The sequence below is a fragment of the Giraffa tippelskirchi genome, chromosome 9 (genome assembly GCF_054371585.1).
Source record: "Giraffa tippelskirchi isolate mGirTip1 chromosome 9, T2T-mGirTip1v1.2.pri, whole genome shotgun sequence".
Classification (NCBI taxonomy): Eukaryota; Metazoa; Chordata; class Mammalia; order Artiodactyla; family Giraffidae; genus Giraffa; species Giraffa tippelskirchi.
In genome coordinates, this window is record NC_137283.1 from 108,364,231 (window position 1) to 108,379,876 (window position 15,646).

Consider the following 15,646-nt stretch of genomic DNA (forward strand, 5'->3'; position numbering starts at 1 on the left):
TAACATTTGTTGTAAAGCTGGTTTGGTGGTACTGAATTCTCTTAACTTTTGCTTGTCTGAAAAGCTTTTTATTTCTCCATCAATTTTGAAAGAGATCCTTGCTGCGTACAATAATCTTGGTTGTAGATTTTTCCATTTCAGTACTTTAAATATATCTTGCCATTCCCTTCTGGCCTGCAGGGTTTCTGCTGAAAGATCAGCTGTTAAGAGTATGTGGTTTCCCTTTTATGTTAGTTGTTGCTTCTCCTTTGCTGCTTTTAATATTCTTTCTTTGTGTTTAGTCTTTGTTAGCTTGATTAGTATGTGTTGTGGCATGTTTCTCCTTAGGTTTATTCTGTATGAGACTCTTTGTGCCTCTTGGACTTGATTGACTACTTCCTTTTCCACGTTGGGGAAATTTTCAACTATAATCTTTTCAAAAATTTTCTCATACCCTTTCTTTTTCTCTTCTTCTTCTGAGACCCTTATAATTCGAATGTTGGTACATTTGATATTGTCCCAGAGGTCTCTGAGATTACCTTCAGCTCTTTTCATTATTTTTACTTTATTCTGCTCTTCAGAAGTTATTTCCACCATTTTATCTTCCAGCTCACTGATTCGTTCTTCTCCTTCAGATATTCTGCTATTGATTCCTTCCAGAGCATTTTTAACTTCAGTAATTGTTTGTCTCTGTATGGTTATTCGCCAGTTCTCCTAGCTCTTTGTTAGTTGATTCTTGCATTTTCTCCATTTTGTTTTCAAGGTTTTTGATCATCTTTACTATCATTATTCTGAATTCTTTTTCAGGTAGTTTATTTATTTCCTCTTTTTTCTGTGTTTCTAGTTTGTTCCTTCATTTGTGTAATATTTCTCTGCCTTTTCATTATTTTTTTTTTAACTTATTGTGTTTGAGGTCTCCTTTTCCCAGGCTTCAAGGTTGAATTATTTCTTCCTTTTGGTTTCTGCCCTCCTAAGATTGGTCCAGTGGTTTGTGTAAGCTTCATATAGGGTGAGATTTGTATCGAGTTTTTGTTTGTTTGTTTGTTTTTCTTCTGATGGGCAAGGCTGAGTGAGGTGGTAATCCTGTCTGCTGATGATTTAGTTTGTATTTTTGTTTTGCTTGTTTAGATGAGGTGTCCTGCACAGGGTGCTACTGGTAGTTGGGTGATGCTGATTGTTGTATTCAGGTGGTTTACTTTGTGTGAGTTCTCACTATCTGACACTCCCTAGGGTTAGTTCTCTGGTAGTCTAGGGTCTTTGAGTCAGTGGTCCCACTCCAAAGACTCTGGGCTTGATCTCTTATATTTTGTAAACAATGATATTGCTGACCTTGGTAGTACTTGGCCTGCATGCCCAGTTGGCAATGGGCCACTTTTGTCTGTCTTAGTATATCAGTAGTCTTTGAAGACTCCTTGCTGCTGCTGCTGCTGCTGCCGCCCAGAGAGAATAAACATGTCTGCAGTCCCCACAGCTCCTCAAGCCTTCTTCCAGCTTCCCTGGTCGCGCCTTATCTACCCAGTGCACTGCCGCACAGCAGCCAAATCGTAGCTCCCTCCATCAATGCTAGAAGGCAGGTGCTACACTGATGACACATGTCATTTTAAACAGGACTCCTACCTGTTCAGTGTCTATGTCACCTACCCATGGCCCACCCCACCCAACACATCTATCCTCCCAGGAGGACAGCACAGCGCCAGTACACAGGCCCAGGTGTTTGACCTGCTTTCTTTCCGGTCCAGAGCTGCTACAACCAACAAAGAGCACTTTCTTCTCCTGTGACCAGCTCTTGGGCAAAGCACATTCTCCCCAACTCCTCTCTTCTATCTCATCCCTCAAAACAAGCAAATCAGCAATCATTTCCCCTTTTAGAGAACTTACCGCTAATTCCTCTGTGGAAATGGATGTTGGGCACTGAAAATGATGAGCAGGAAGAAGTTGGGGAATCTCCTCAGCTCTCCAAGGCTCTCCCTGATTAGAGCCTGAAGTTCTCCTTACATGGCTGGCAGGAGCTTCTTCCAGTCGGTATTGGATACTGAGAAAACCTGTAGAAATCGCAGGCAAAATTAAATTTGATCTAGCTTACCTGCTGGATGAACTGATCAACAGAATTTTTAGCTATTGTGTAGGTACCTACCCAGGATGGCAAACTTTGCCACCTCTCTACCCCATGTTCAAAGCAGACTTGGCTTAACCATCACAACTTCTTTCCTGGTGAGCCTAGATGCTGCCTAGAACACTTCTTAACAAGGTGCTAGAGGCGATCACTAGAAACTCTTTGGATTAAGCCTGTGAGATGGACTTAGTTGTCATTTCTGTCCCACCCTGCCCCATATCCTGGGTGCTCTGCTGTATCCACCTTGCAGGAAAGCTTGGCTTCTTCTCCTCTTGTCTTAAGAACAAGAGAGAGGCATTAGCTTTCTTGACCATCTCCTCCACTGGGGTGTGTCAGGTCTCAGGTTTTTAGCAAATCTCAATATTTACCCAATTAGTTTGTGCATATGAATTTGTTAGGGGATAACTACATGCCTATCAGAAATTTGGGACATTGGTCTAAACATGGGCAAAGGAGTTCTTATGTGTGGATGGGACATTTTATTCAAGTTAATGGAGAGGCCAGTGGGCCCACTTTCTGCTAGGCCCTCATCAGAAGGCCTGTGAGCCTGGCAGCTGAGGCTCCTCACAGGTATGAAGAGAGGGAGGAGGTAATTAAGGCAGTGGTTTTCTTCATGCCCGTGCCCTCCTCTGTGGCCTTTTATGAGACACTTGGAAGAGTGCACACATCTAGTCTGTTTTCACGCAGGCAAATGGCAGGGTTTGGGGAGCTGGGAGAGATTTCCTATGCCACTTCCTCAGATGTGGGTCTTGTTAGCATTAACGTACTCTGACAAGCCTACCTTCTTACAATGGTATAAATCATCTGAAGGCAGGGAGCTGTGGCTCTGGGGAGGAGAGCATTTGTCATGTGAACATGGAAATACAGGTGTCCTGTTCACCCAGGCATGTGGTTGCAAGAGGACTCAGAAACAACCTTTCTTTCCCTGAACTGCCCCAGCTGCCACTGTGGCACAGATTTGAACCACTGAAGCGTTATTTGGGGGAAATGAAGTCATAATTTAAGGAGAGCATCACAGATTAGACAGTGTGAATCACACATACATCCCTCTGGCCAGACTCTGGAGTTGAAGCCCAGGGGGTATGGCTGAATTATCAAGCATGAATCCCATGACAGTGACTCAGGTTCATTGGACTGGCCACCTAGACAACATGATATTTCTGGATACTTGGAGCTCCATCGCAGAACATGAATTACTGCTATGAGCCAAACTCCATGCCTCACTTGTATCATAAATCAGCTGGAATGAAGTTAAAAGTCACCACTCATAATGTAAACCCACATCCAGAACTGAGACGTGGTTTTGATTTAAGACATACCATAGTCCTGAGAAGAGTTCAGACTACTAAATACCAGGGATCTCTTGACTGTATCTGATTAAAGATGAATTGTGGACCTCTGATTGTATATTAGGATCTGGAAAGGGGGCTTTGGACTGTTTTGTATTTCTGATAAGTATCTTCATGTTCAAACAACTAAAAACATTTGCCACTTAAAATTTTCATGCAGCAAAATATACCACATACTGATTTCTGAGGCAATAGTTTAAAAATGAAAAAAAAACAAAACCTAAACTAAACACACTCCTCTCTTAAGGTAATGCCTGGGCCTGATTCTACATATTTGACATATTCCAAGTCTTTAATCCTTTTAACTTTTTAAAAATTTCCAGCAAAATATTTACTTAAATGCAAAATATCCTAAGGCTTAGGTTCCTGATTCCGCTATGAAAGAAAGTCCTTCTAGGTTCACTGCCATTTGCCAAGCTGGAATGACTGACACATGCTGTGACTGAAAAGACCTCATCTTCCCTGTTTCAGAGCATCAGCTCCCTCCCCCTCCTAAGCCCTTGGTTTTCTGCAGTGACTCACTATTCTTCCCCTCATAGGCCTCTCCCCTTCCTGCAAGTGAGCCTTTGAAATTCCCATTTTAAGGTGTAAAAATAGAAGGAAAAAAAAAAAAAAAAGAATTCTGCCAAGAGAAAGAGTCCTCTCAGTATATCTTTAACAGGAATAACTTAGCCTTCATTCTGAAGCTCTTGAGAACCTAGAACCATTTCAGGGGAACTTTCTAAGTACTAGAAATCATTTACTCTGCCATTTTGCCTTCCATTCCTAGACACTAGTGAGTCCTGACTGGCATCTTCCATCTCCCCAGGCTGCATTCTCTGGCTTTTGTATGTGCTTTCCTGACAAATGGGTCCTGAGTCTCCAGAAAAGTTGGCTCCTTTTTCCATCCTGGTGTATACAGAAAGAATGGGGGAAAGAGAATTTATTGAAAATGAATCCCAGACAGTTCATTCGTGGACCTGGCACTGACTCCTTCTGTGGTATTGAGAAGTTCAGGGCCAGTGTCTCTGGTTTCACTTCCTCATATCACATGGGAGGGACCAGAAGACCTCCAAGGCCCCACCCAGGTCTAGCAGGATAGAATCTACCCTCCCTCAGCAAGCCCTGGAATTGGGCTCTATGGAACTGACCACTCCTAGCTGGGGCCAAGTGGCTGGTTCAGCTCTGAGAATGTGGTGGGAGGGGCAGGGAGAGGGAAGCGCAGAATTACAGAAGTAGGTGGGGCAGTCAGCTAGTACTTTGCAAAAGGACAGATACAACAGTAAGGAGGGAAGAAAACAAACACTATAGGCTTTCATTATATGTGACATCTAAAATTACCAAACTCATAGGAACAGAGGACAGATTGGCTGTTGCTAAAGGGAAGGGTGTGGAGGTGGGAAAATGGGTGAAGATGGTAAAAATGTTTTTATAAACTTTCAGTTATAAGATGAGTAAGTTCTAGGGATGTATTATACAGCATGGTGACTATAATTCACAATACTGTATTGTATATTTGAAAGTTGATAAGATTATATTCGGAAAGTTCTCATCACACACACAAAATGTAACTGTGTGAGGTGGTAGATGTGTTAACTAACCTTATTTTGCAGTATATACATATATCAAATTACTACCTTGTACACCTTAACCTTACATAATGCTGTAAGTCAATTATATCTCAATAAAGCTGGGGAAAAAATAAGGACAGACAATGGATGCATGGAAAGATGTTCAACATCATTAATCATCAGAGCAGTGCAAATCAAAACCACAAGGAGATATCACCTGAGACTTGATAGAATGACTGTCATCAAAAAGGACACATAACAAATGTTGGCGAGGATGTAGAAGAAAGAAAACCATTGTACCCTGTTGGTGGGAATGTTGGTGTAGCCTCTTTGGGAAACAATATTCAGATTCCTCAAAAAACTAAAATTGGACCTACCATATGACCCAGCAATTCCACTTCTGGTTATATATATCTGAAAGAAGCAAAAGTACTAATTCAGAAAGCTACCTGCACCCCAATATTCATAGCAGCATTATTTATAACAACCAAGATATGGACCTAGATAGCATATTAAAAAGCAGAGACATTACGTTGCCAACAAAGGTTCATCTAGTCAAGGCTATGGTTTTTCCAGTAGTTATGCATGGATGTGAGAGTTGGACTATAAAGAAAGCTGAGCACCAAAGAATTGATGCTTTTGAACTGTGGTGTTGGAGAAGACTCTTGAGAGTCCCTTGGACCGCAAAGAGATCCAACCAGTCCATCCTAAAGGAGATCAGTCCTAGGTGTTCATTGGAAGAACTGATGTTGAAGCGGAAATTCCAGTACTTTGGCCACCTGATGCGAAGAGCTGACTTATTTGAAAAGACCCTGATACTGGGAAAGATTGAAGGCGGGAGGAAAAGGGGACGACAGAGGATGAGATGATTGGATGGCATCACCGACTCAATGGACATGAGTTTGAGTAAACTCCAGGAGTTGGTGATGGACAGGGTGCCCTGGCATGCTGCAGTCCATGGGGTTGCAAAGAGTCAGACACGACTGAGCAACTGAACTGAACTGAAGATACGTAAACAACTTTAGTGTCCATCAACAGATGAAAGGATAAAGAAGATGTGCACACACAACAGAATACTACTCAGCCATAAAAAAAGAATGAAATGTTGCAATTTGCAACAACATGCATGAACTTGGAGGCTATTATACTTAGTGAAATAAGTCAGAGAAAGATAAATACTGTATGATATTACTTGTACATGGAATAGAAAAAAATAAAATGAACTAGTGAATATAACAAAGGAACAGACTCACAGATATAGAGAACAAACTGGTGGTTACCAGTGGGGAGAGAGAAGTGGGGAGGAGAGAGATAGGGGTATGTAATTAAAAAGTACAAACTACTATGTATAAAATAAGCTACAAGTATATATTGTACAGCACAGGGAATACAGCCAATATTTTATAATAAGTGTAAATGGAGTATGCTTGCTTAGTCACTTCAGTCGTGTCTGACTCTCTGCCACCCCATGGACCATGGCCAGCCAGGCTCCTCTATCAATGGGATTCTCCAGGCAAGAATACTGGAGTGGGTTGCCATTTCCTTCTCCAGTGATAAAGTATGAAGTCACTGAAGTGAGTCAAGTGAAGTTGCTCAGTCACGTCCGACTCTTTGCCACCCCAAGGACTGCACCCTACCAGGCTTCTCTGTCCATGGGATTCTCCAGGCAAGAGTACTGGAGTGGGTTGCCATTTCCTTCTCCAAATGGAGTATAACCTTTAAATGGAGTATAACCTTTAAAAATTGTGAATCACTGTCATACACATGACACTTATATAATACTGTAAATCAACTACACCTCAATTTTTAAGTATGCTATTTAAAAGAAGAAAATGAAAAAAAACAATCAAGGATGAACATATATATGGCACTTCACAGTTCAGAGAAGCTTTCACTTACATTATCTCATTATTATCTTATGAGCAGAATTTCTTAAACGTAAGAAGTAAGTCTCTTGTTTAAAAAAAAAACCCTCAAGCCTCTTATCACTGATTTAAATTTTTTCACTATGTTTCTTAACTACATCCAAACTAAATATAAGCTAGATATGAAATTTAATAAAAACCCCTTAAACTTTATGGCACTTAGGTAAGTGTCTGGTTTTGCTGAAACTAAATTGCCAACACCGATTAAATGGTAGATTTAGTGCGGGTCTGCATTGGCTTCTGCACTTGGCCGTAGAAACATTATTGGCAGAGGATGCCTGAGCACTGGGTACATGGTGGGAAATAGCATTAATAACTGCAGAGCTTTTTTGCCACTTCAAGATCATCATTTTCATATTGAACCAAAGTTCTGCCAGGAGCGAGCCTTGAAAGCCATCTCTAACTGTGGCCATCCAAGACCTCTGCCTCTTCCACTTAAAGATAAGGTTCGTGCCTTGCTGGCCAATCTTGCTGCAAGCTGTTAGATAAAGACCAGCGTAGAGACACAGGTGTGTGTGATGTGTCTGCATGCCTGTGAATGTGGGCTTTGGCGTCTGGTAGGCTTTTCCTGTCACATACTCGGGGGAGGCCCAGGTCTCTCACCTCACTAGGGGTAATGCCTTCACAGCCTGCAGGCCCCAAAGAGCCAGGAGGCACTTGAGGCTTGGTGGTCACCCGAATGACCCAGAAGTGGCTCATGTAATTTGGGGGATCATCACTGCAGAACTCTCAGTGCTACACAGACCGGTTGAGAAGCAGTGGTCTGAGCTATAAGACGTCACACTCTGTTTTAAAGCCATGCTCCCACATTTTGATAACTGTCATCTAATCCCAAGTCACCAAACCTCCCTGCATGTCAATTTTTTTCTCTGAAAGATGGAAACATTAATAACACCTGCTCATCTTACAGGATTGCTGCAGTGCAGTGGTTCTCAAAGTGTGAGCCCCAGAACAGCCCCTGAGCAGCACCTGGAAATGAAAAATGCAAATTCTTAGGTCCCACCCCAGACCTACAGAATCTGCACTTGTGGGTTGTGGGCAAGCAATTTGTGTTTGAACAAGCCCCCTAGGTAATTCTGATGCCCTCTAGAGTCTGCTAAAAAGAGAGGAGATAATGAAGGCGAATAGCATCTGCAAATTGCAATGCCTGTGTCCTCACTTTAAGATCCACAAGTCTCCAGAAATGCTGGTGGCTGTTCTGTTACCCAGGTTCTCGTTAAAATACAAATAGCCCTCAGTATTTGTATAACAGTTGTCAGTCATTCCCAATAAGCATGGAAGGCAGTTAGTTGAGAATAACCCTTTCCAGAACAGACCGGAAAGCTGAGAGTCTCCATGGCAGACAAGGGGGAGGGAGAAAGGAGACAGGGGTTTAGAGCTGCACAGATGGAACATATTCCAGCTCTGCCACTTACCAGCTACATGACCTTAGGCAAATTACTTAAAGGACATTCTAATGGTGCTAATGACCCCCAAAGGGTTATTGAGATTAAATGACAACAGTACATGACAAGCATTCAGCTCAATGCATGGCTCGTACAGGAATTCAATATATGACACCTATCTTAAGTAACAGGGTGTCCAGGCTGTCTGAGGTTCCCACCAGGACCAGTCCTCTCTCCCACATTGCTCAAGCTTGTCCCTACCATCCTCTTGTTATACTCATCATCACCAGCCACACCCTCACCCTTTCTTCCCCAGAGCCTCCTGATCTTAGACTTAAGACTGCCACCCTAAAGTGTCCCAGAAGGGTTAACTACCAAAGAAGGAAAGGGGGCATTTCCCAGAATGGCAAAGCTGCCTCCAAAGACAGGTCAGGCCAAGCTCTGAAACTTGAGACATGGCAGGCAACTCACGGAGCAAGTCTTTCCTCTCCGTCCATCCCCTTCTCTGACCTGGAGGTGTGGCAGGTACAGCCTGAGGTGGGCAGAGTGGACAGGAGGCGACCCACACAGCCTTTGTTCATTGTTAACCACTGGTTGACCCCACCCACTCAGGGTTTATCTGTAAGATGGCTCCCACCTATCTGCCCAGGTTCAGACATCTGAGATGGGTCATATGAACTCAGCTCATCTTCTTTGGGATGACTCAGGGTCTGTTGGCTGAGAGCCGCTCTCAGACCCCTCCCAAAAATGACAGGAGGTCAGATGCCTTCCGGTTTAGTAAGGGCACTCCTTGAGGCTGCCTTTTGTTACCCATCCATAGTGGGAATTCTCCTTTTGTGAGCAGAGAGCCACACCCTTCCCCAGAATGGGGGGTTGAGGTGGGGTGGTCTTTCCAGATGGCACGGAAGCAGGGTTGATTTCACAATGGCCAGCCCACAGGTAAGGGACCAAGGGCAAGCCTGGCCCCAGCAGGCCGAGTGGGACACGGCCTCCTGAACCTGCTTGGTCAGCCCTCCCCAGGCCTCCCTCCTGGGCTGCACCTGCTTGGTGCTCCACCCACAGGAAGAGCTGGGGAGAGATGCCACAGCCGGCAGGGGAGGCAGAGGAATGATAGAAGAGTTGGGGTAACTGAGTGCTCAATGATACCTGGAAACCAAACAAAGCTGCAAACCAGCCAGGTGGTGCTGGGCCACTCCTGCTTCATCCAGCTCTCCACCGAGAGCCCTGGAGAAGCCAGACCTCCATGAGGTGTCCCCTAGTTTACATACATGCTCACACAGTGTCTCACTTTTTTTAAACCTACCAGCCGCAGGAAAGTAGTATGAACCTTACCTGCAGCTCAGGACGGTTAAGGATATGTCTTTATATGAGGATAAAGGAAAGCATTTTGGACTCAATCCCATGAGGTCCAACTCCAAAACCTGTCCATTTTCTACTAAGCCACTGGTTTTTAAGCTTCTTTTGAAAAACAATTTTTAACATGGAAAAAGAATATAAAATTCTATGTTCCTTGCTATACTATCTTTGCAACTTTCTACAAGTCTATAATTATTCCAAAATAAAAAGTTTTAAAAAACCTATGTGAGGCCTCAATGTGTAGAATGTATCAATGAGACACTATCAGAAATCAAGAGCACGGCTCCCCTTTTGAGGGAAGTGCTGAAAAGGAGCACCTGGGGGCTGGAAATGTTCTGTTTCTAGAGCAGGGTTGGTTCCACACGTGCACAGAGTCTGTAAAATCTCATTGAGCTGCACATTCAGGATAGGTGCACTTTTCTATGTAAATGTTAAAAATCTTTAAAAGTTAAAAATATATTGAAGTGGAGGTGCTCTGGTTGAATAGAAAGAGAGGTTGGGATTTGCTCAGCTTCTCCCACCTTCTCCTCAACCCCCTGAACACCCCAGGGTTCTGTGGAATGCTTCTCCTCAACCCCCTGAACACCCCAGGGTTCTGTGGAATGCAGGTGGAACCTGGGTCCCAATTCCTCCTCATGAGCCACTGGGTCAGAGGACCACAGCTCTCCAGAGCTGGCTCTGAGCTGGTTGTCCCAGTGCCATTTCCCATTGTTGTTGCTTAGTCACTGAGTCATGTCCTTTTGTGACCCCTTGAACTGTAGTCCACTAGGCTTCTCTATCCATGGGATTTCCCAGGCAAGAATGCTGGAGTGGGTTAGCATTTCCTTCTCTAGGGGATCTTCCTGATCCGGGGATCAAACCAGCATGACCTGCATTGGCAGGCAGATTCTTTACCACTGAGAAACCAGGGAAACACTGGGAAATGGACATGTCCATTCAAAGGCATGTGAAGAAGAGCATAATCCTGGACGTGGAGGAGACCCCAAAAGGATGCTGAGTAGAAAGCAAATAGCAGGCTCTAGGTTTCCCACTTGGATAGGGCAGCCTTCCTCTGAAACTGTAACTTAGAGTAAAAGTTCCAAAGAAAACTGGGTTGTTGCGGTTGTTTTAAAAAGGCTTTATGCCTTGAAAGGAACTGATTCAGACTTATAATCACAGGAGCTGAAAATAATGGCTATTCAATATATTCTGCAAATAAAAAGCACCTGACAACATAAAGCAAACATGCAAACCTCCCTCATGATCTAAGTTGGCTGTGCACTTCATTTCCACTTGATTTGGCTTTTGTGAAAATTTCTGGGTGGATGGTGCACTTTTGATGGGCATGCTTTAGCAGGTTATTGTTCCCTCTCATGCTTGGAGGACATGGTTAACATTTGTTCCTTTAATCCACCAAGTTAATTTCCACTGTTACCTGCCCACTACTGTACCTGGAATCAGCAGTAGCTGCCAACACACAGCTAAGGGCAGAAGTTAGCCCAGTGTGAGGTTAATTGGACCAAATTGAAGCCATTACAGCTTAACAGATCTTCTCAGAAGTCTGTGGGAGGAATGCTAAAGTGGGCTCCCCCGAGACTTTGGAAGTTTGGAAATGAACTTGCTCTCACTATTGACTGTAGCAGGGGCCCCAATATTTACGTGTAAAACAGTCACTGTCCAGGCTACAGTGGGATGAAGCTGTTAGACAAAGGAGAATATTTTATGAGCTCCCATATCTAGAAGTCACGGACAACTAGCTAATCTGATCACATGGACCTCAGCCTTGTCTAACCCAATGAAACTAAGCCATGCCGTGTGGGGCCACCCAAGATGGACAGGTCATGGTGGAGAGGTCTGACAGAATGTGGTCCACTGGAGAAGGGAATGGCAAACCAATTCAGTATTCTTGCCTTGAGAACCCCATGAACAGTATGAAAAGGCAAAAAGATAGGACACTGAAAGATGAACACCCCAGGTCGGTAGGTGCCCAATATGCTAATGGAGATCAGTGGAGAAATAACTCCAGAAAGAATGATGGGATGGAGCCAAAGCAAAAACAACACCCAATTGGGAATGGGACTGGTGATAGAAGCAAGATTCGATGCTGTACACGGCAATATTGCATAGGAACCTGGAATGTTAGGTCCATGAATCACGGCAAATTGAAAGTGGTCAAACAGGAGATGACAAGAGTGAACATCGACATTCTAGGAATCAGTGAACTAAGATGGACTGGAATGGGTGAATTTAACTCAGATGACCATTATATCTACTACTGTGGGCAGGAGTCCCTTAGAAGAAATGGAGTAGCCATCACAGTCAACAAAAGAGTCCGAAATGCAGTACTTGGATGCAATCTCAAAAATGACAGAATGATCTCTGTTTGTTTCCAAGGCAAACCATTCAATATCATGGTAATTCAAGTCTATGCCCCGACCAGTAATGCCAAAGAAGCTAAAGTTGAACAGTTCTATGAAGGAAGACCTACAAGACCTTCTAGAACTAACACCCAAAAAAGATGTCCTTTTCATTATAGGGGACTGGAATGCAAAAGTAGGAAGTCAAGAAATACCTGGAATAACAGGAAAATTTGGCCTTAGAGTTCGGAATGAAGCAGGGCAAAGGCTAATAGAGTTCTGCCAAGAGAACGCACTGGTCATAGCAAACACCCTCTTCCAACAACACAAGAGAAGACTCTACATATGGATATCACCAGATGGTCGACACCGAAATCAGACTGATTGTATTCTTTGCAGCTAAAGATGGAGAAGTTCTATACAGTCAGCAAAAACAAGGCCAGGAGCTGACTGTGGCTTGGATCATGAACTCCTTATTGCCAAATTCAGACTGAAATTGAAGAAAGTGGAGAAAACCACTAGACCATTCAGGTATGACCTATTTCAAATCCCTTATGACTATACAGTAGAAGTGAGAAATAGATTTAAAGGACTAGATCTGATAGAATACCTGATGAGCTATGGATGGAGGTTCAAGACACTGTACAGGAAACAGGAATCAAGACCATCCTCAAGAAAAAGAAATGCAAAAAAGCAAAATGGCTGTCTGAGGAGGCCTTACAAATAGCTGTGAAAAGATGGGAAGTGAAAAGCAAAGGAGCAAAGGAAAGACATACTCATTTGAATGCAGCGTTCCAAAGAAGAGCAAGGAGAGATAAGAAAGCTTCCTCAGCGATCAGTGCAAAGAAATAGAGGAAAACAATAGAATGGGAAAGACCAGAGATCTCTTCAAGAAAATTAGAGATACCAAGGGAACATTTCATGCAAAGATGGACTCAATAAATGTCAGAAATGGTAGGGACCTAACAGAAGAAGAAGATATTAAGAAGAGGTGGCAAGAATACACAGAAGAACTGTACAAAAAAGTTCTTCACAACCCAGACAATCACGATGGTGTGATCACGCACCTAGAGCCAGACATCCTGGAATGTGAAGTCAAGTGGGCCTTAGGAAGCATCACTATGAACAAAGCTAGTGGAGGTGATGGAATTCCAGTTGAGCTATTTCAAATCCTGAAAGATGATGCTGTGAAAGTGCTGCACTCAATATGCCAGCAAATATGGAAAACTCAGCAGTGGCCACAGGGCTGGAAAAGATTAGTTTTCATTCCAATCCCAAAGAAAGGCAATGCCAAAGAATGCTCAAACTACTGCACAATTGCATTCATCTCACACGCTAGTAAAGCAATGCTTAAAATTCTCCAAGCCAGGCTTCAGTAATACGTGAACCGTGAACTTCCAGATGTTCAAGCTGGTTTCAGAAAAGGCAGAGGAACCAGAGATCAAATTGCCAACATCCGATGGATCATCAAAAAAGCAAGAGAGTACCAGAAAAACACCTATTTCTGCTTTGTTGACTATGCCAAAGCCTTTGACTGTGTGGATCACAATAAACTGTGGAAAATTCTTCAAGAGATGGGAATACCAGACCACCTGACCTGCCTCTTGAGAAACCTGTAAGCAGGTCAGGAAGCAACAGTTAGAACTGGACATGGAACGACAGACTGGTTCCAAATAGGAAAAGGAGTACGTCAAGGCTGTATATTGTCACCCTGCTTATTTAACTTATATGCAGAGTACATCATGAGAAACACTGGGCTGGATGAAGCACAAGCTGGAATCAAAATTGCCAGGAGAAATATCAATAACCTCAGATATGCAGATGACACCGCCCTTATGGCAGAAAGTGAAGAGGAACTAAAGAGCCTCTTGATGAAAATGTAAGTGGAGAGTGAAAAATTTGGCTTAAAGCTCAATATTCAGAAAATTAAAATCATGGCATCCGGTCCCATCACTTCATGGCAGATAGATGGGGAAACAGTGGAAACAATGGCTGACTTTATTTTTCTGGGCTCCAAAATCACTGCTGATGGTGATTGCAGCCATGAAATTAAAAGACTCTTACTCCTTGGAAGGAAGGTTATGACCAACCTAGAGAGCATATTAAAAAGCAGAGACATTACTTTGCCAACAAAGGTCGTCTAGTCCAGGCTATGGTTTTTCCAGTGGTCGTGTATGGATGTGAGAGTTGGAGTATAAAGAAAGCTGAGCACAGAAGAATTGATGCTTTTGAACTGTGGTGTTGGAGAAGACTCTTAAGAGTCCCCTGGACTGCAAGGAGATCCAACCAGTCCATCCTAAAGGAGATCAGTCCTAGGTGTTCATTGGAAGGACTGATGTTGAAGCTGAAACTCCAATACTTTGGCCACCTGATGCAAAGAGCTGACTCATTGGAAAAGACCTTGATGCTGGGAAAGATTGAGGGCAGGAGGAGAAGAGGACGAAAGAGGATGAGATGGGTGGATGGCATCATCGACTGGACGGACATGGGTTTGGGTAAACTCCAGGAGTTGGTGATGGACAGGGAGGCCTGGCGTGCTGCGGTTCATGAGGTTGCAAAGAGTCGGACAGGACTGACTGACTGAACTGAACTGAACATATCTAGAAGCGGCTACTCCCTGAGGGGATTAGGAAATGATAAAACAGTGACTAAGACTAATGACCCAACTGAGAGGGGGAGGGGAGGTGAGGAGTGAGACATGCAGGTGTTAGGGTCTTCGACTTGGTGACGTGGCTTTTCTGGGAAGTTTTTTCCTGTTCAATAACACTCCACTTCACTTCAAGGGAAATGGGGGTTTGTTTCACTGAATTTTCAGGCTCAGTGGAAAATTATTTTTTGGTACATCATTTGTCATTGTAGCACCATATTTTCTGTGATTTCTGCCCAGAGCACTCTGTACCTGAGGACCCCTCCTCTGCAATAAAGGCAAGGAGGTTCCAGTTGGTCAAAGGGTAAATAACCAGTGGCAGCACACAGCTCTTGTTATTGAAGCCAGCCCGAGAGAGACAGCCTTCATCAAAGGCCTCACCTAATAAGGAAGGTAATAGCGTGGTCCTTCTGTGCTTCCAGGACATCTGGCTTGTTGGGTACAATTGTAAGAGGCTTACTTCAACAGTGACACACTAGAATCCTCCCAGAAAAGAGCCCAGAGTGGTAACATATCTGAGAGCTGGGTCAGTTACAGAGAAAGGGCATGCACAGCCCAGGGAATATAAGACTTATCTGGGGATGGGGTAGTCCCTCGGGGAAGATCTCTGACCTCAGAGTGATGGTTCTAATGAGGGATTGTTCAAAACCAAATTCCTAGATAGGGTTTCCCCATGCCCCAGTCACAGATCTAAACACTGTGCATATGACGAATTCATTTAATGCTCCAAACAGTCTTGTGGGGATACTAGCTCATACTATCATCATTGTTTTACAGATGTAAAAACAAGTTAAGTAACTTGCCCAAAGTCACACAGCTATATATGATAGAATTGGAATTCTAATCCAGCTTTCTTACTAGCCCAGGGTTTGTCAATCTTGGCACTATTGACATTTAGGGTTGGGTAATTCTTTGTTGTGGGGGACTGTCCTATACAATGTAGGATATTTGATAGCACCCCTGATAGCATCCCTGATCTCTGTCCACCAGAAGCTAGTAACATCCT

General features: G+C 43.6%; 1 protein-coding gene across 14 annotated transcripts in view; it reads right to left on the reverse strand.

Annotated features, from left to right (window-relative positions):
• ARMC2 (armadillo repeat containing 2) overlaps positions 1-9,168 on the reverse strand; it is a 246,475-nt gene extending 237,307 nt beyond the window's left edge. For 8 of the 14 annotated variants that reach the window (XM_081526727.1, XM_081526728.1, XM_081526732.1 and 5 more), the window contains exons 1-2: positions 8,773-8,808; positions 1,858-2,021 (exon numbers count right to left, since the gene is read on the reverse strand). The gene's annotated coding sequence lies outside the window, so the exon portion shown is untranslated. The other 6 variants (XM_081526726.1, XM_081526731.1, XM_081526729.1 and 3 more) reach the window with 5 other exon arrangements.
• Between the last annotated feature and the right edge of the window lie 6,478 nt (positions 9,169-15,646).